We start from the raw sequence: 19,266 nt of genomic DNA on the forward strand, positions 1-19,266 counted from the left end.
TTCTAAGTGCTATTCCATCACCCCTGCATTCAAAGAGTGTCCTCAATGACACAACGCTACAACCAGACACCCAGTTATCAATCAATGAAGTGGCTGTGCATGGAGAGAATGGAGCAGCGTGATTTTTCCACTGTTGTGCTCCCAAAATATATGCAAGCACTGTGGAAATAAGAGGGTGATGTGAAGCAGTATGCTACGAATTTGAACCTCCACTTTTCAGACAACCACAAGAGAGAAAAATGTTGACATAGGAGGAGGAACTGTACTCCAGTTAAACTCCTGTAGTTTACTGGTAATGGTAATTCTTCACACATTGCATTTTTAGATAAACACTTATCTTGTCTTAAATACACACCTGAAAAGATAACACATGGATGCAAACATGCTTGCATACACATCTTACAAAGGTGCATGATCCAGCAAGCTAGAATTGGCTTTGGTTGCAGTATAATGTGTGAAAAAGCCATTAGTTTTGACGCCACACTTGGCACTTATGGGAATTCTTTTCAGAACAGCACAAATATTTTACTTAAATTGGCTGTCCGTGAACCATTTGCAAAGATAATCCTGAAAGCTGAGGTTTGATCCATTGCACAGCTATCATCTATTTTAAACAAGCTGTGAGTGTTTCAGCATCCATCATGCATGCTTTAACTGAGATACCTGCACCACAAGGGTTTGGACTAGATGACCCATGGGGGATCTCTTACAATTTTACAGTTCTATGACAACTCATCTCTTAACTGGTAGCTTTTAGCAGGGATGTGGGACCTTATGCCGGTGGGCCAAATGCTGCACTCTATCTGGTCCTCTGGACTCTCCCCAGTCCTCACTCCTTGTCCTCCTTTGTATCTTGAGTGCTTTTTGCCTGGCTTGAAGATGTCCTTGAACCTTTCATTATACTTCTTGCTGGCCTGTATAGATAATTGAGATGAGTGTGAACCAGCCCCGGAGCGAAAACAGTTTTACTTCCTGATAATGCTTTTAAACACACTCATCTCATCCACACTCAAAGAAACGCAATGCCAGATGCCCCAAGGCAGAGCAGAAAATTAAATTATTTTATCTTTTAGCAAGAAAAAATGAACAAAAACTATCCTGCACCAACATGGGGGCATCTGGCAATGCATTTCTCTGATCCTGGTTTGGGATCTTTGCAAAGAACCAAGAATGGAGGAACTTGTAGCAGGAGAAATGGGTATTACTTTGATTATGGTGCTGAAGTCCACCGTGTGGACTCTGCTCTCTGCACCCACCCTGGTTTGTTAGTCTGCAACTTGGAGTAATGTGGAGGGTCAATCAGCATGGCTGTGGCTTGTTTAACCTGAACACTGAGCTGCCACTTACATTTCAGCAGGATTTGAATTCTCAAAAACACCTTCTTTTACTTTGTGAAAGTGGCTGTGTGTGCCAGTCCAGAAGAAATGCATGGCAACATTATCTCCTGAAAGTAATCGGGTTCCCGTGATGGCTCACTATTTGCAAAACTGTTTGATTTTACTGAATCAACATCAGATCAGTTCACTGGCTGTTTCTCCCTGTATTCCACTGCTACTGCTGCTGCTGCTGCCGCTGCCGCCTTGTAATTCATTTCTATGACCACTAAGCCATGCTCAAGAAAACCACAAGGTACAACATTGCAGTGAAACATTTTTTATTATTATTATAACCGAGGACAGATCACTGTGCAGTTCTGTTTTACATCAAAGGTAGAGGAAAACAAGCACAATCTCAAAATAAAATTAATGCACGTCATGTGTTTTAAAAATTAATCAGGAGAGGGCCAAACCCGAGGGAGTCACTGGGCTATGTTCTGCAACCCTCCCGAACCTAATGGCATTGAATCAGCATAATTGAGAGAAGAACTTGGCCTCTCACTTCTGGGCTGGAGTGTTAGCGATGACAACACAGAAGTGAGAGTTAGAATTCTGAAATGGGGGGCAAGAGGGTGCAAATTCTGTGATCAGGAACTTCAGATTCTCCAGCTGAAATTCCTTGGTGGCCAAAACGAAGTGGACTTTCTGCTTTTAGCAACACACTTTTTCTTTTAAAAAAATTAATGTGTGTGTGAAATCATTGGTTATTTAAGAAGACTTGCATCTTGGTCATGAAATGTCTTAGAATCCCCCCCCCCGCCCGAAGATAAAATCAAACTTTGGGGGAGCATTTTCACTCTTATCCCCATGAAATGCTGGAGAAAGCTGGGCAAAATACTCCAGCCCTGCACTAAACCCAACAGCAAGTCACTTCAGCCTGGGCATAGCTTTACATAATTCATAAACCTCTTCTGTTTTATGTTATTTTAATATAACATAGGATTGTTCTGATGCCACTCCAGTGTATAAAAGCACGCTACAACGGGTATGAAAAAAGAAAATGGTGATGAAAGCTCTTGCAATGCCTCACTTTTTTTAAGAGTCCATGGAATCTGCATTTCCGTTTGGGCACAGGAGTGACTTGCAGGAACATTCTGAAGCTAAGCCAATAATAAGCTGCCATGTCTAGCAATGAACCGAATAGCCTAAGCATAGTATGGGGATACTTGTATATGGTGAACTGTATTGGACTTCCAAAGAATAAGACCCAAGAGACATCTCTCTCTAATCTCCTATTGCTGGGGGGAAATTTCAATGCCAGGCCATTCATTTTCCTCGTTCTCTTTTGTCAGCTCTGCAAAATAAAGAGAGATACAGATTACACAGGGAAGGAAGAAACTTTCACAAATTCACTCGGAATTTGCCTTAATCACAGCTGCCTGATGAATGAATGTCTTTTACACTGGACGATACACAGGAGGCACTTAGTCAACATTCCAGACGCATCTCACAATGACATGCAGCAAGAACAAGTAGAGTAACAACATGCAAGACTGACCAACAGGCGTATCCAACACAGTGTGAAAAGGTGATTGAGAAACACGGAGGAAAAAATCCCAAACTTACCATTGACAAAATCCCATTGTAATTGAATCGGGAATGATCTGCGTCCTCCTGTCACTGTTATTTAAACCCCACATCTCTCACCTAGTTTCATAGAGTTTGGATCCAAAGATCCCGAAAGATCTCACTCTGGTTCCAAAGGGTCAGGAGACCCTCAGGAGCAGCTTGAGACCACAGGTGGCTATGGCATCGCACTTTGGCCGGGGACTGCAAGGGCTTCTTGCTCACATGGCAAGAATTCTTGGATCGAAGCAAAGATCAGAAGAGAAATATATAGTCACTTAATTGGACTTTTCCTCTGCACAAGAAAGCCTACAGGAATTCAAGAGATTGTGCCACGAGGAACCTGACCACTACTTAAAGAGGCAATAAGGTTATCATTTGCTAAACTTGTTGTAAATATTACTATATTTTTTATATTTTATTTATACGTTGCCTTTTCTCCTGACAGGGACATCGAGGATGGTGGGAATAGGTTTTCCAGATGTTTCAGACAGCAACTTCCATCATCCTTGATCACTGTCTGCCCTGGCTGGGGCTGGTGGGGGTCAGGCGCCCAACAACCTTATACTGTAAACCGCCCTGTGATCTTTGGATGAAGGGCAGCATATAAATTTAATAAATAATGGTAAATAAAATAATAATAATTGAAGCGGCTTACAGATAAAAATAAGAATCACTAAAAACATAGAAGAAACAATTAATGAAGAACAATTAAACATTGTTAAAATTTATTATAATCTAATAAAACCATACAAATAATTACAATAAGAAGAGCATGGCACCAGCCCTTTCATTAAAAGCTGCCAGTTCCCTGTTGGAACAAGAAAGTCTGCCAGCAGAAGGACAACAAGGAGGGAGCCAGTCTGGCTTTTCTAGGGAGAGAGTTCCCTTGTGAGTAGAATTGCATGGTATGGAAGCATAGGGCTGCAGGTGTCTCCTGTGTGCTGGTTGTGATTTATCGCTTTCGGGAGATTTAAAGACCACTTAATTCCAAACCTTTCTAAGCAGTACACACAACAGAATGGTAGATGGGCAAATATTATTTATTATTCTTAATTGCATTTAGTCACTTTTTTATGAAAAGAAAACTCAAGCCTACCTAAAAATATGACAAAAAAATAAAGCCACTATAAAACAAAACAAAAACAAAAGCTTAAAACATTGACAGACAGCCCTGGTCTTGTCCTTCACAGAAAGTTCTAGTGTTGAGGATAGCTGCTTCAGCCCACAGAACACCTTCAAAGCACACCTGAATTATAGGAATGGTCAGTACTCTCAGAAATACCTCACCCCTACCATTTAGAGAACCATTAACAAAACAGCAGCACTGCATAACACATGTAAGTGTCATCAGGCCTCAAGTCCTTATGTTTGAATACTTGCAATTTAGAGCTTTCTAGAACTATGCAATTTAATTCCCAGGCGCCATCAGAACTATTGTGGTTTATATTCAGACTCTTTTCTAATATTTACAAGGCTAAAGGCATTTTCAGGATGCTATAATAGGCTGATGTCTTAGCCACAGCAACTAAAACAATAAGATGGCAGTGTGCATTTGCTAATAACCCTTGTGGCAAAAAGTATCTGGGGAACGTTTTACACACACACACACACACACACACACACACACACACACACACACACACAAATTAATTAAGCCTTAAATACAACTGGAAGTATTTCCCCCCCTTTCCTTTTCGAAATGGCACACTACTTAATGAACACTTGCCTTTTCATTTCTAAATGCAAATGTCACAGAGCGTGCATCAATCCATGGCTTACTGCTGCAGTTTGCAATGCTAATAAGTAAACCAGGGCTGAAACATTATTATGTAAGCTGGTTTCAGAGAGGGATTTTTGGCATGCCAAATGTAAACAAAGACACCCTCCTGGCAGCAATATTAAAAAAAAAATACAGTTCTCAGTAAGAAAGTTTTTGCAGACTGGATCCTTAAGATTTACAGCAGAATCATTTCTGATTTACAGCAGTATTGTTTGGAGTGGGAAAGAACAAGACTATGAACTCAATGCACAGTGCGGCAGCAAATCTCCAAACCTCTTGTTCTTCTGCTTCATGTAGCTGGGATGCTTTCAGCAGTCACAATCATGTCGTAAGTCACTTAGAGCTTTCCTGGCAAATTTTATAAGGATTTCAGCAAATCCCAGAAATATAAATATATGCTCTGGCTCTCGCTTTCTAAGGGCAGCAACAGCAGCGGTGTTCTGCAAAGGGTGGAAAGTGTCTTGTTCTAGGATTGTATTCAAGGCTAGAAGAGTATTTCATGTTTCTAGAAGCTGGCCTCAAAATTTTACAACCCAATGCTACATGACTCAATAAATATTTCAAATTTCGAGGCATCCATGTGAGCAGGCAACTGACATCCCCACCCCACCCCCGTGCTTGTTTTATTCACAGAAACAAAACATTGTAAGGAAGCACAAACCCTGTAAAATCCCAGGCATTTTTCTTACCTAACAAACCTAGACAGCATCTTAAAAAGCAGAGACATCACCTTGCTGACAAAGGTCTGTATAGTTAAAGCTATGTTTTTCCCAGTAGTGATGTATGGAAGTGAGAGCTGGACCATAAAGAAGGCTGATCGCTGAAGGATTGATGCTTTTGAATTATGGTGCTGGAGGAGACTCTTGAGAGTCCCATGGACTGCAAGAAGATCAAACCTCTCCATTCTTAAGGAAACCAGCCCTGAGTGCTCACTGGAAGGACAGATCCTGAAGCTGAGGCTCCAATACTCATGAGAAGACCCTGATGTTGGGAAAGATGGAGGGCACAAGGAGAAGGGGACGACAGAGGACGAGATGGTTGGACAGTGTCCTCGAAACTACTAACATGAGTCTGACCAAGCTGTGGGAGGCAGTGGAAGACAGGAGTGCCTGGTGTGCTCGGGTCCATGGGGTCACGAAGAGTCGGACATGACTAAACAACAACAACAAACTAGATGTTACATGGCAGATGCATGTAACAGTCTCCTGACTTTTAAAGAAATCAGAACATCCCCAAGCCCACTTGCCACCTTAGTTTGCCCTGAGGCAACAATACATATACATTATATTCAAATTTGTTTCTCTTTTAAGTATCTAGTCATGCCCCTGGCTAGAAGAAATAAAACAAGAGTGAGGGGAGAATACAACAGCCTTCTGGGGATAGATGCAATAGAATTGAATCCTAAAGAATAAGGATGACTCCTCAAAAGGGGAAAAAAGGCCACTGAAGCAAATCAGCCTTAGCAGGACCAGCCCAAGACATCTTGGCACCTCTGGTGGTCCCCAAAATGGTGCTTGCCTCCCTGCCAGGGAAGATATACTGTACTTCAGGAACAAGAAGGGAAGAAAGACTGAGATCAAGATCTGCTGCTATACTGCAGCAGTTGTCTCATCTTGTATTATGGGTAGGCCAGCCCCGAACCTTATGCATATCCAGACATTTTTCAGACATCTTGCATTATGGGTAGACCAGCCCTGAACCTTATGCATATCCAGACATTTTTTGCACATAGTAAGAAAAGCTGGACAACAGGGGAAAATGACTAGGGAAATCATGAGAAGAATCCCTTTCCATATATATTTTTAAGAGGAGGCCAGACTAAGTATCTATACATCTTCTCTTCATAAACCTTGGAGAACCTTTCAGCTTCTGTTGTATCAGGCAGTTTACTCCACAGTTCATCACAGCATTACTTGCACCATGTTAACATTGCTCTGTTCATCCATGCCCACTATTCTGTGCTTCGCTCACTTCCAGAAACAACCTCTTTTCCTCTCTCTCTCTTTCTCAAATACAAGGCAGTTTAAATGCACCATCAATCATGCAAAAACAGAAAACACTGAAAGGTAAGAAAGAGCAAGATGAGTTTATATTCATTTTTTTTTTGCTGCTGTTGTTTTTATTTAGGAGTTAAAAAAAATCAGCTGATTACCATCAACTGTACTTTAAGTTTCCAGCTACTATTCAGCCCGCAGAAAGCTGTTATTAAACTACTAATTGTCTTCCTTATCCTGCTTCCCACACAAGAATCATTATTTTACTCATAGCCAAACTTACAATATTAGCTTCATAAGAGGATCTGTCAATCAAAAACCCCAAGTTGCCACCTAATGGAATTTTTTTGAAGAGTTATTTCTCCAAGGCCTGACTATATTCACTTTTCATCTGACCATCTAGCCCACTGTGATCAAATGCAACAGGGTTTTACTGAATGGCCACATTTGTATCTGGGTGAAATGAAAACAGCAGTCTGTTCCCAATCAACACAGGAGTAGCTGCTCCCAATGGATCAGATCTTACAATGTCAGTAGCTGAAGAATAGTTCCTTTGCTTCTGCACCCTCTCACACACAAGACCAGGGCCAGCCCACCTGTGAGGCAAGATGAGGCAACTGACCCAGGCGGCAGAATCCACAGGGGCAGATGCTCCCAATGCTGATCTTTATTCAGGGCCGGCCCACACATAAAGCAAGATGAGATCACTGCCTCAGGTGGGAGGATCCTGATGTTGATCTTTCTTTCCCCCTTGATCCACATGTAGAGCTTCCCTTGTGGGGAACGGGGAGCCATTTTTGGGATTCGTCCTTGGCCCAGCCCAGCCCAAGACAAAATTAACCCTTACAAATAAAAGTCCCTGATCTTTCCCACATTTCCTATCCTCTTGGTCCCTTTCACCCACCTGGTGGGGCAGCAGTGTCACAAACTGGCAGTATGGCTCATGGTCTGACGTATTTTCTCTCACCAGCAAAATGACTTTGAGGCCTTGTGTGGCTAGAAAGGAAGTGATCAGCAGGTCTCTTTACGTCCTTCCCAGCCAACTCTATTGTCTCCCAAAGGAAGTCCATACCTCATGTATGCCAGCTATCTGCTGCAGGAGGTTGCGGTGACTTAAGGAAGCATGCAGGCATCAGCTTAATTCTGCAATTTTGCATGGGTATCTTAGGGATCATTATTTAAAACAAAAAACATGGAATGTGGCAGAGACATGTTGCCAGTTGCCAAAAATCAATCACACTTCAGAGATAGCAACACTGAGTTGTCACTGTTACAGTCTCTCATCAGATCACTCTGAGTTGCTGGGTAGCTGTTAAAAAAGCAAATATAGCACACACACCCCTCCACAATGCACCCTGTACTCAAATGCTCTTTCACTTGAATCGCTGCCCTTCCTGAGTAGCTGAATATCAAACTACTTTCATGCTCTTTTAGCAAAGACAGTAACGCTGAGCCATGGTTGCTCTCTAGCGGCCAGAGATGAAAACTACAAAGCAAATCATGAATAAAAAGATGAGAGAAATCAGCTTAGCATCAAGAACAGGGGTCAGCAACCTTTTTCAGCCATGGGCCGGTCCACCATCCCTCAGACCATGTGGTGGGCTGGACTATATTTTGAAGGGGGAAAATGAACGAATTCCTATGCCCCACAAATAACTCAGAGATGCATTTTAAATAAAAGCACACATTCTACTCATGTAAAAACACCAGGCGGGCCCCACAAATAACCCAGAGATGCATTTTAAATAAAAGGGCACATTCTACTCATGTAAAAACATGCTGATTCCTGGAAAGTCCATGGGCCAGATTTAGAAGGTGAATGGGCCAGATCTGGCCCTCGGACCTTAGGTTGCCTATCCCTGATCAAGAAGCTCACTGTGGTGGACAGAAATAAACATGTGCATCTACTTGCTTCTATTCCAGTTAAAAATAGGGAATTTAGGCCACAAGCTTAACTCCACTTACCTGGGAATAAGTCCTGCCAATTTTATAAAAAGACTTAGTTCTGAGTAGACATGGTTAGGATTTGGATCTCTGTCCCAACTATCAGAAGCCCTATCACAGATTACAGTGGTACCTCGGGTTACATATGCTTCAGGTTACATATGCTTCAGGTTACAGACTCTGCTAACCCAGAAATAGTACCTCGGGTTAAGAACTTTGCTTCAGGATGAGAACAGAAATTGTGCTCTGGCGGTGCGGCAGCAGTGGGAGGCCCCATTAGCTACAGTGGTGCTTCAGGTTAAGAACAGTTTCAGGTTAAGAACGGACCTCCGGAACGAATTAAGTACTTAACCCGAGGTACCACTGTATAACCTCCAGTCAGGGCCGGATTTAGGTTTATTGAGGCCCTAAGCTACTGAAGGTAATGGGGCCCTTTATATGTCCAGCTGTCCTTTGTCAACAACAAATTGTCACTGGTTTTTTTGTGTGTGTGTTGAATATATGCTATATGGTAATTTATGGACCTAATAGGTATCTAACTAGTGATATTTTACGGAGCAGGCTAGCAGGCGGGGCCCACTACTTACATCATAGGAGCCTACACAACACAAAACACTGTTGCTGTATGCAGGTTTTATTTTATTTCTTTTTTTATCTTATATTTTGGAAATGTACATCCAGGTTTTTTCCCTTTAAATTTTTTTGGGCCCCCCAAGAGAGTGGGGCCCTAAGCTATAGCTTGTTTAGCTTATACGTAAATCTGGCACTGCCTCCAGTTCAGTTCAGTTCTTTCTATAATCAAGGTGCTGCCCTTCAGGTATAGGCATATATGGGAGGCTCACTTGGTGAAAACTTTACTCTATAACCAGGCCTTGGCTTTTACCTATCTGTGGATGGGATGTTTTTAATATATTTCATTTTCCTCTTGATTTTAATGTATTAGGATGTGTGTGTCTGTCTGTTTGGTTAGTTTTAAGCTGCTTTGGGTTGCCCCGGGCAAGATAAAGTGACTAACAAATTAATAAATAACAAACAAATAATGTATGTGACAAATGAAGAGGGGAGACAAAAGATTCTAAACTCCTGTTTTCACTGGTTGCCAGTGCAGTTGGGAGGCATGCAAAAACATCTTTGCTGCTGTTGAATAGTTTACACTCTGCCAGGGATGTGTGTACAGTAGGCTACAATCAAAAAACAAAATTATGTGCCATGAAAAGCCGAATTTTGCAACCTGTATAAATTATGCAAATGATGCATTTTTTATTTTATTTTTGCTTCAGCTGAATTAAGTTCTGTTGCTGTTCATCTGGACCAGGAAGAAGTTAGAAGAAGAAGAAGAAGAAGAGTTTGGATTTGATATCCTGCCTTTCACTCCCTTTAAGGAGTCTCAAAGCGGCTAACAATCTCCTTTCCCTTCCTCCCCCACAACAAACACCCTGTGAGGTGAGTGGGACTGAGAGACTTCACAGAAGTGTGACTGGCCCAAGGTCACCCAGCAGCTGCATGTGGAGGAGCGGAGACGCGAACCCGGTTTCCCAGATTACGAGGCTACCGCTCTTAACCACTACACCACACTGGCTCTATTGTGAGGATGGGGGAAGTGCCAGGTTGGCAGCAGCGGGTACGAGGGCTTATTTGTCTGTGCTCATCATAGCTGCTCACACAACCTTATTACCACCATGCTTCCTTGCTTCATTCTGACCCTGCTTAGCAGTGCCTCACATTGCTGCGATGGAACAGGAATTCTGCATCCAGTGTCATGTTCTATTCAGAATACATGTAGTAGTCCTGCTTTCTTTCTTGTTTGACATTCTGAAGGTAAATGCCCTTCTTTGGACTTAGCACACAAACTACATCAGGTTGTAGGGAAAACCAGCATCTGCAGCAGGACAAAGGCTTGTCTGGTCTAGCATCCTGTTCTCACCATAGCCAGCCAGACACCTATGGGAAGCTGCAAACAGCACAGCACTGGTATTCAGTAGAATGCTGCCTCCAACAGTGAACTGACACCAAATATTAAACATGGCACACGCTTTTGTAGACTGGAGTCCACTTCAGCAGAAGCTTGCTTGTTACTTGGTCTATTGCTACGTTTCTATGATGGTTGTTCACTGCCCTGAGGGTCCCATTAGGAATGACATCTAAGTGTGAGCTTGGTGAAGCATGTCTGGAAACTGGGGCCTTCGGGGGCAGTGGCGTAGCGTAGGTTGTCAGCACCCGGGGCAAGGCAAGTAATTTGCGCCCCCTAACCCGTGGATTTGCGCCCCCTAACCCTAACCCCCAGATGTTGCGTCCGGTGCGTCCGGCCCCCCCTGCACCCCCCACGCTACGCCACTGTTCGGGGGAGCAGAGTTTAAGTGTTGCCAACACTAGGTGACCCCTGGCACAGAGGTGGGGACCCCTGACAGCACAGCAGATGCTTACCAATCACCTGGGCCAAACTGAATACATTTCGCTGGCACTGAAGTCCTTTCTGTGTGCCCTTCTCATGGCGCATTTATTTTTGCTGCCACTGAACTATTATGCTGGTTCTTTGTTTCACCTCTGGGGCTTTGTTTCACAGTCATTTCCCTAGCAAAAGAGCAGCTTCCTCTTCTCTTCAAACACAATTAACGTGTCATTCACATTGTACTTTGGACCGGAATATAACCACTTGCAATAGCTGCTCCAAAAAAAGGGGGGGAATCATTCCATAATCACCATAATTATTGCTCGCATCAAGGGAACACTCAACTTCTTTGCTATGGCAACTAGAGCTAGGGAAGCTGTTTAATTCAGGGAAAGCGCAATGCAACCAATTACTTTTCCAAAACATTTGACTGCCCACCTGTGTCCACTGGAAATAGGATCAAGAATGTGAGGGTAGAGAGGATGGCTCACTTAACTGAACATGCATATACTAGCTTACATAACGAGCAAAGTCAGAGGCTACTGCATTATGCAAATGTTGGTTCTGCTCCTCAATAATTATGTGTCTGTAATAGTACAAATCACATCTCTATTGCAAAAAATAAACTGCTCTCTGCTGACACTCCTTGCCTCCTCTCCACTGATACATGTAATAAAACTCTGTGCTAAGTATGTAGTAGGCCAGAGCTCTATTCCGAACTTAAAAATGGGAAGTGTAATACTGATGGAAAACAAAAGAGGTTTAAAGACGTTCTCAAGGCAAATCTAAAAAAAAAATGTAACATAAGCACTGATAACTGGGAAACACTGGCTTGTGAGCGTTCCAACTAGAGAACAGCCTTTCATAGAAATCATAGAATCATAGAGTTGGAAGAGACCACAAGGGCCATCAAGTCCAACCCCCTGTCAAGCAGGAAACACCATCAGAGCACTCCTGACATATGGTTGTCAAGCCTCTGCTTAAAGACCTCCAAAGTAGGAGACTCCACCACACTCCTTGGCAGCAAGTTTGTGGTCAACCAAGACTCCTAGATCCTTTTCACATGTACTGCTCTCAAGCCAGGTGTCACCCATCTTGTATTTGTGCCTCTCATTTTTTTTTGCCAAAGTGCAATACTTTACATTTCTCCCTGTTAAAATTCATCTTGTTTGTTTTGGCCCAGTTCTCTAATCTGTCAAGGTCGTTTTGAAGTGTGATCCTGTCCTCTGGGGTGTTAGCCACCCCTCCCAGTTTGGTGTCATCTGCAAATTTGATCAGGATGCCCTTGAGTCCATCATCCAAGTCGTTGATAAAGATGTTGAATAAGACCGGGCCCAAGACAGAACCCTGTGGCACCCCACTAGTCACTCTTCTCCAGGATGAAGAGGAACCATTGATGAGCACCCTTTGGGTTCGGTCAGTCAGTCAGTTACAAATCCACTGAGTGGTAGCATAGTCAAGACCGCATTTTACCAGTTTCTTTACAAGAATATCATGGGGCAACTTGTCAAATGCCTTGCTGAAATCAAGGTAGGCTACATCCACTGCGTTCCCTTCATCTACCAGGCTTGTAATTCTGTCAAAAAACGAGATCAGGTTAGTCTGACATGACTTATTTTTCAGAAATCCATGCTGACTATTGGTGATCACAGCATTCCTTTCTAGGTGCTCACAGACTGTTTGCTTAATGATCTGCTCCAGAATCTTCCCTGGTATTGATGTCAGACTGACTGGGCGGTAATTATTTGGGTCCTCTCTTTTCCCCTTTTTGAAAATAGGGACAACATTTGCCCTCCTCCAGTCTGCCGGGACTTCGCCTGTTCTCCAGGAATTCTCAAAGATGACTGCCAGTGGTTCTGAGATCACATCTGCCAGTTCTTTTAATACTCTTGGATGCAGTTCATCTGGCCCTGGAGACTTGAATACATCTAAACTGGCCAAGTATTCTTGTACTATCTCCTTAGTTATTTTGGGCTGTGTTTCCTTTGCTGAATCATTTGCTCCAAATTCTTTAGGTCGGGCATTGTTTTCCTTATCGGAGAAGACTGAGGCAAAGAAGGCATTGAGGAGTTCAGCCCTTTCTGTGTCCGCTGTTTGCATTTCACCATCTTCTCCTCTGAGTGACCCCACTGTTTCTTTGTTCTTCCTTTTGCTACGAACATACCCATAGAAGCCTTTTTTGTTGCTTTTAACCTCTCTAGCAAGCCTGAGTTCATTCTGTGCTTTAGCTTTTCTGACTTTGTGTCTACACGTGCTGGCTATTTGTTTGAATTCCTCTTTGGTGGTTTCCCCCCTTTTCCATTTTTTGTACACATCCTTTTTTAATCTTAACTCAGTTAAAAGTTCTTTAGATAGCCACCCTGGCTTCTTTAGGCACCTTCCATGTTTCCGTCTCATTGGTATTGCCTGACGTTGTGCTTTTAGTATCTCCCTCTTAACAAACTCCCAGCCATCATGAACTCCCTTTCCTTTTAGTATTACTGTCCATGGGATCCCACCCAGCACTTCCCTAAGTTTTATGAAGTCGGCTTTCTTAAAGTCAAGAAATTGAGTCCTAGTATGCTTGGCTGCTCCTTTCCGCTGTATAGTAAACTTCAGAAGAGCATGATCACTCGCGCCTAATGATCCTTCCACTTCTACCCCACTAACCAGATCATCAACATTGGTTAGGACCAGATCTAAAATGGCTGTTCCTCTTGTTGCTTCTCCCACTTTCTGGACAATGAAGTTGTCTGCAAGGCCAGTGAGGAATCTGTTTGACCTTATGCTCTTGGCTGAATTTGACTTCCAACAAATATCCGGGTAATTGAAGTCCCCCATTACTACTATCTCCCTTCCTTTTGCATGCTTGGCCATCTGTTCCAGGAAGGCATCATCTATGTCCTCCGTTTGGCTTGGGGATCTATAGTAAACTCCCACAATGAGGTCCCTGTTATTCTTATCTCCCTTAATTTTGACCCAAATGCTCTCACTTTGGCTTTTAGGTTCTGAATCTTGGATCACTTCACAGGTATACACATCCCTGACATATAACGCCACTCCTCCTCCTTTCTTGTCTGGTCTGTTTCTCTGAAATAGATTGTATCCCCCCATTATTACATTCCAATCGTGGGACTTATCCCACCAGGTTTCAGTGATGCCTATTATGTCATATTTAGTTTGCTGTACCAAGAGCTCAAGCTCATCTTGTTTATTTCCCATGCTTTGCGCATTAGTGTACAGACATTGAAGTCCATTAATCATTCCCCCGTGTCTCTTATTTAAGGATTTTTTCCTCCCACCACTAGGTCTGCGTGCTGTTTGCTCCATTTGGTCTATGACATTTGGATGATCATCTTCATCAGTTGATAGGCTCCTACCTTCAGGAGCACTGTCTCCCTCCCCCACATTAGTCAGTTTAAAGCCCTCCTGATGAGGTTTCTGAGATTTTTGGCAAAAACATTTCTCCCAACCGTTGTGAGGTGCAGCCCATCGCTTGCCAGAAGTCCATCTTCAAGAAACTGCAGTCCGTGATCTAAGAATCCAAACCGTTCCTGTTTACACCATCTGCGAAGCCAGCTGTTCACTTCCACTATTTTTCCCTCTCTCCCTGGGCCACGTCGTTCAACTGGGAGGAGAGATGAGATGACAATTTGTGCATTTAGTTGCTTCAATTTCCTGCCGAGAGCCTCGTAGTCTCTTTTGATCTTCTGGAGGCTATTGCTTGCAGTGTCATTGGTTCCCACATGAACCAAGAGGAAGGGGTATTTGTCAGTGGGTTTTATGATTCCTTGCAGTCGTTCAGTTACATCTTGGATCTTAGCCCCGGGGAGACAGCACACTTCCCGAGACATCTTGTCAGGCCCACAGATCACTGCTTCTGTTCCCCTCAGTAGGGAATCCCCTATCACCACTACACGCCTCCTCTTAGGTTTGGTCGGGGTTCTTCCATGAGCTGTCCGTTCCAAGGTCGCCTGCACATTCCCTGAGGACTGACTTTGCTGCTCGTCTTCATATACCTGATCGACTGAAATGAGGGAGAGATCCTCAAATGGAGTCTGCTCTTCGTCTTCCATGCAAGGGGAGAGGACCTCAAAGCGATTGTGTATTTCTAAACAACCAGAACGAACCCTGGGCCTCCTACTTCTTTGAGTCACGTTTCTCCATATATCTGGCTCCTGTGTTGATGAACTAGCCTCCTTCTCAGGGGAGTCCCCTGTCTCCTCCTTGGTGGAGACGGTGTGCTCTGTTGCTTCCAAGAAGAGCTCCAGATCTCTAATTCTTTGGAGCGTAGCTACACGTTCCTCCAGTTGCTGGACTTTGTCTTTTAAGAGGGCAATCAACATGCAATTGCTGCAGGTAAAGCTGCCTGCAACCTTTGGCAAGATGGCAAACATTGCGCAGGAACCGCAGGCGACTGCAGCTGTTCCCTCCCCCTCCATCTTGAGAACGTCGTTGGGGTGGCTACAGCGGTCCTCCATCATAAAAAGCGTGAAGACAGGACAAATAACTCCCCCCACAAAAAAACCTAGGTCTCCCCCAACAAACGTTTGAGACTAGCGCCCCTAAATCTAAACGATGGATCAAACTGTGCGCGCCGCTAGGCGCGCGCTGCTGCCAACCCTGCCCCCTCTGACCTTTGCACAGGGAGAACAGCTAATCAGCCACAAAGAAACACACACACACACAAGAAAACCCTTATGCTCCTTCTTCAACTGCTGCCCTGCTACCTCTGATAAGCTCCTCCCACAGCTAATCACCTTCCTCAACAGAAACCCTGCCCCCTCTGACCTTTGCACAGGGAGAACAGCTAATCAGCCACAAAGAAACACACACACACACACACACACACACACGAAAACCCTTTTTGCTCCTTCTTCAACTGCTGCCCTGCTAGCTCTGATAAGCTCCTCCCACAGCTAATCACCTTCCTCAACAGAAACCCTGCCCCCTCTGACCTTTGCACGGGGAGAACAGCTAATCAGCCACAAGGAAACACAAACACACAAGAGAAAACCCTTTTTGCTCCTTCTTCAACTGCTTCCCTGCTAGCTCCAACTTTACCAAAAGTTGTCATGGACTTTGAAAATGTTCAAACTCAGGACGAAAGGGAGAAACGTGCTAAAAGGGAGGAACATTTGGCAAACCCTCACCATGATCAACTTCTGCCCGGAAACCTATGTCCCCACTGTGGAAGGACGTGTGGATCCAGAATTGGCCTCCACAGTCACTTACGGATTCACTGTTAAGACTGTGTTCATGGAAGGCAGGCCAGAGAATTAGATGGGCTTGGTGCCTGTAAGTGGACAATCCAGGCAGTGCTTTAGTGTCCATCACCAACATAGGATCCATGGTGGGAGGTTATTGCTTTGTTTGTTATTATGCTGTGTATTTTTGTGTTTTTATACTTTTAGCTGCCCTGTGAACCTTTGACAAAGGGTTGTATATAAATTTAATAAATAAAAAGGGTGGAGTCTGACACAGACACCTTTTTTGGAGAGCCAACTGGAGCTAATGCCAAGCAGGGGCATAGGAGGGGGGGTGCAGCTGGGGCAGTCCGCCCCAGGTGTCATCCCTGGGGGGTGACAAAAAGGCACACTGTGGGGGGCTTGCCCTGCCACCCCTGTGCACAGCGGCTCAAGGTGCCACCACATGCGGCGGATCATACTGCCGCCCCACAACTCCCCCCCCCCCCCGGGCACACGGCCTGGCCACTGCTTGGGGCGCCCATGCAGCTAACTCCGCCACTGATTCCAAGTGCTTTCCAAGAGCTTCTTCTCCCTCACAAACATACACGAAAAGCAGTACTTTGTTAAAGGTGCTGGGAATCGTAGCTTTGTGAGTAGAAACTACAGCCCCCAGGAATCTTTGGGGGAAGTCATGTGCATTGGATGTTTTTTAAATGTATGGTGCAGAACTGCCTTTAATGATGTTTTGAACACTTGGATCCATCTGAGTTGAGCCGGTAGTAACGGCAGAAAAAAAAAAAAGGACCTTTGATGGCTGACACCCTGAGATGTCCTTGTGGGCCACAAAAAGAAACCAACACACAAAGCCCAGTGTGAGCTTATTCCAGGTCCCATGTCTGTCAGATTGGGTCTGCAACTTGGGACAATACCTAGGCATTGTTCTATGTGCTGTCATAACATTTCTGGATCCCTTATTAAAGATCCCATTTGCTAGAGGCTCCATAAACCTGAAGTTCTGAAAGTGCTGCCATTTCACGCATGAGAACTTGAACTTACAATTACAGATAGGTAGCCGTGTTGGTCTGCCATAGTCAAAATAAAAAAATTCCTTCCAGTAGCACCTTAAAGACCAACTAAGTTAGTTCTTAGTATGAGCTTTCGTGTGCATGCACACTTCTTCAGATACACGGTATCTGAAGAAGTGTGCATGCACACGAAAGCTCATACCAAGAACTAACTTAGTTGGTCCTTAAGGTGCTACTGGAAGGAATTTTTTTATTTGAACTTACAAAACGGCCATCTCAATGCTGTTCCCCATCTCACAATTCGTTTTCATCTAGTGTCAGGTTGGTTCTTTCCACAGAATGTGTGGATTGTTCATATGCCTGCAATATGTAGAAAATGTATTGACAGAGCATGCCCGCTTTTCATGACACCGATAGGACTATCAAAAGAAAAACAACAAATTCAGAGCAATCCTTCTGGTTTCAAAATACATGCTTGAGAAGCATGGATTTCTGCAACAAGGCAACAGAAAGCAACAAGCAAACTTTAAATGAAAAAAGAAAACTAATAAAATGGTAGCACTGCTTTACAGAAACATATTTCAGAGATTTGTATGCATAGGCCAAGCCTGCATACACACCACACATTTAAAACACTGCCTAAAGAAATTTGGGGATTATAGTTGACACATCATAGAGCTAAAATCCCCTGCACTCTTAACAAACTAGAGTGCCCAGGATTCTTGCAGTGTACTTTAAATGTATGGTGTGTACTTTAAATGTATGGTGTACACACAAGCAGTGCTGGGAGTGGGGACTGCAGACCTTCCTCAAGGTCAATCCTGCAGCTTCAGGGTCTGAGAACCAGCTTTTCTTGCAGTTGATCAAGTTGTGCCTGTTGCAACTGTAGTTGCAATATGTATTTTATTGTGGTTAACTTTTTTATGTACTGCTTTGGGGAGCTTTTAGCGGGCAGCCATAAAAATGAATTTCACCTTACCTGATGAATACACATAGTTGGTCTAGAATGTAAGTTATTAACTGGGTCCTACTGTAATTAGTATCTTTAATCTGTACTTAAATATTGTCACTGGAATGAGGCATCAGGCATAAGCCTGCATTTTATTAATGTTTGATCAGGACTTGTATATTAAAGAGAGAGCTCAGATTTTCAAAAGTTTCAAGCCAGAAGACCAGCAGTTTACAACCTTGGTAATGTTTATTCTTCTAGACAAGGGCCCCTTTGATTTATAGCAGAAAACAATTCTCAAAGTCGTAAAAGCTGAAATTACAGGACACTGACCCTACATGTTACAGAAGATAAAAAAGGCAGAGATAAACATAATTAGGAATGGGCAAATAGTAAAATGATACCATGGGCCTCTCTTAAACCTTGAGCTGTATTTTCTAAGGCCAGAGGCAAATGGGGAGAAGCATCTAGCTGACAGAGAAAGAGAGGCTTTTTTTGGGAAGTCTTTTAAAACTGAGAGAAAAGGCAACTGGCTTGGCTGGGGAAAAAGAAGCTTCTTCCTATTTTATTTTGAGGCTGGAAAGGAGGGTGAAAGGGGGAGGTGTAAACTAAAGAGCCTTCTTTAAAAACTGTTTTTTTACTGAGTTCCTTCCTTTCTACTTTGAGAAGCTTTATTCTTTTAAAAGGTTACCTATGATAATGTATGAAATATATTAGCTTAAATATATTGGCTTAAATGTAACTATGCAAAGGATTTAGAAAGTAACAAATTTAGATGTTAGATTCTTATTTCATAGAATCATAGAGTCCTAGAGTTCGAATAGACCACAGGGGCCATTGAGCCCAGCCTCTTGCCAGACAAGAAGACGCCATCAAATGCTGTCCTGATATATTAGCTGTCAGACATTTGTTTAGAAACCTTCAAATGAAGTAGATCTTTCAATGTTGATGTGAAACTCAAGATCCTTGACATATGTTTAAGATAAAAATTTAAGATTAACCATTTGTTTTAGAGGGCAAGAGGTGAGCTGGTAATTAAGATTCCTTGTTGAGACACATGTAAGATATATTA

General features: G+C 43.4%; 1 protein-coding gene and 1 long non-coding RNA gene across 2 annotated transcripts in view; both read right to left on the bottom strand.

The window, feature by feature from the left end:
- SYNPR (synaptoporin) overlaps positions 1-19,266 on the bottom strand; it is a 160,645-nt gene that overhangs the window by 54,845 nt on the left and 86,534 nt on the right. The window lies entirely within an intron of this gene.
- On the bottom strand, positions 1,638-17,634 carry LOC309525576. The gene is made up of 2 exons (XR_014216435.1): positions 17,510-17,634; positions 1,638-2,670 (listed from the first exon to the last, which is right to left on the bottom strand). It is a non-coding gene; the product is annotated as an uncharacterized lncRNA (long non-coding RNA).

Source organism: Podarcis vaucheri, assembly GCF_965113315.1.
Source record: "Podarcis vaucheri genome assembly, chromosome: 2".
Taxonomy (NCBI): Eukaryota; Metazoa; Chordata; class Lepidosauria; order Squamata; family Lacertidae; genus Podarcis; species Podarcis vaucheri.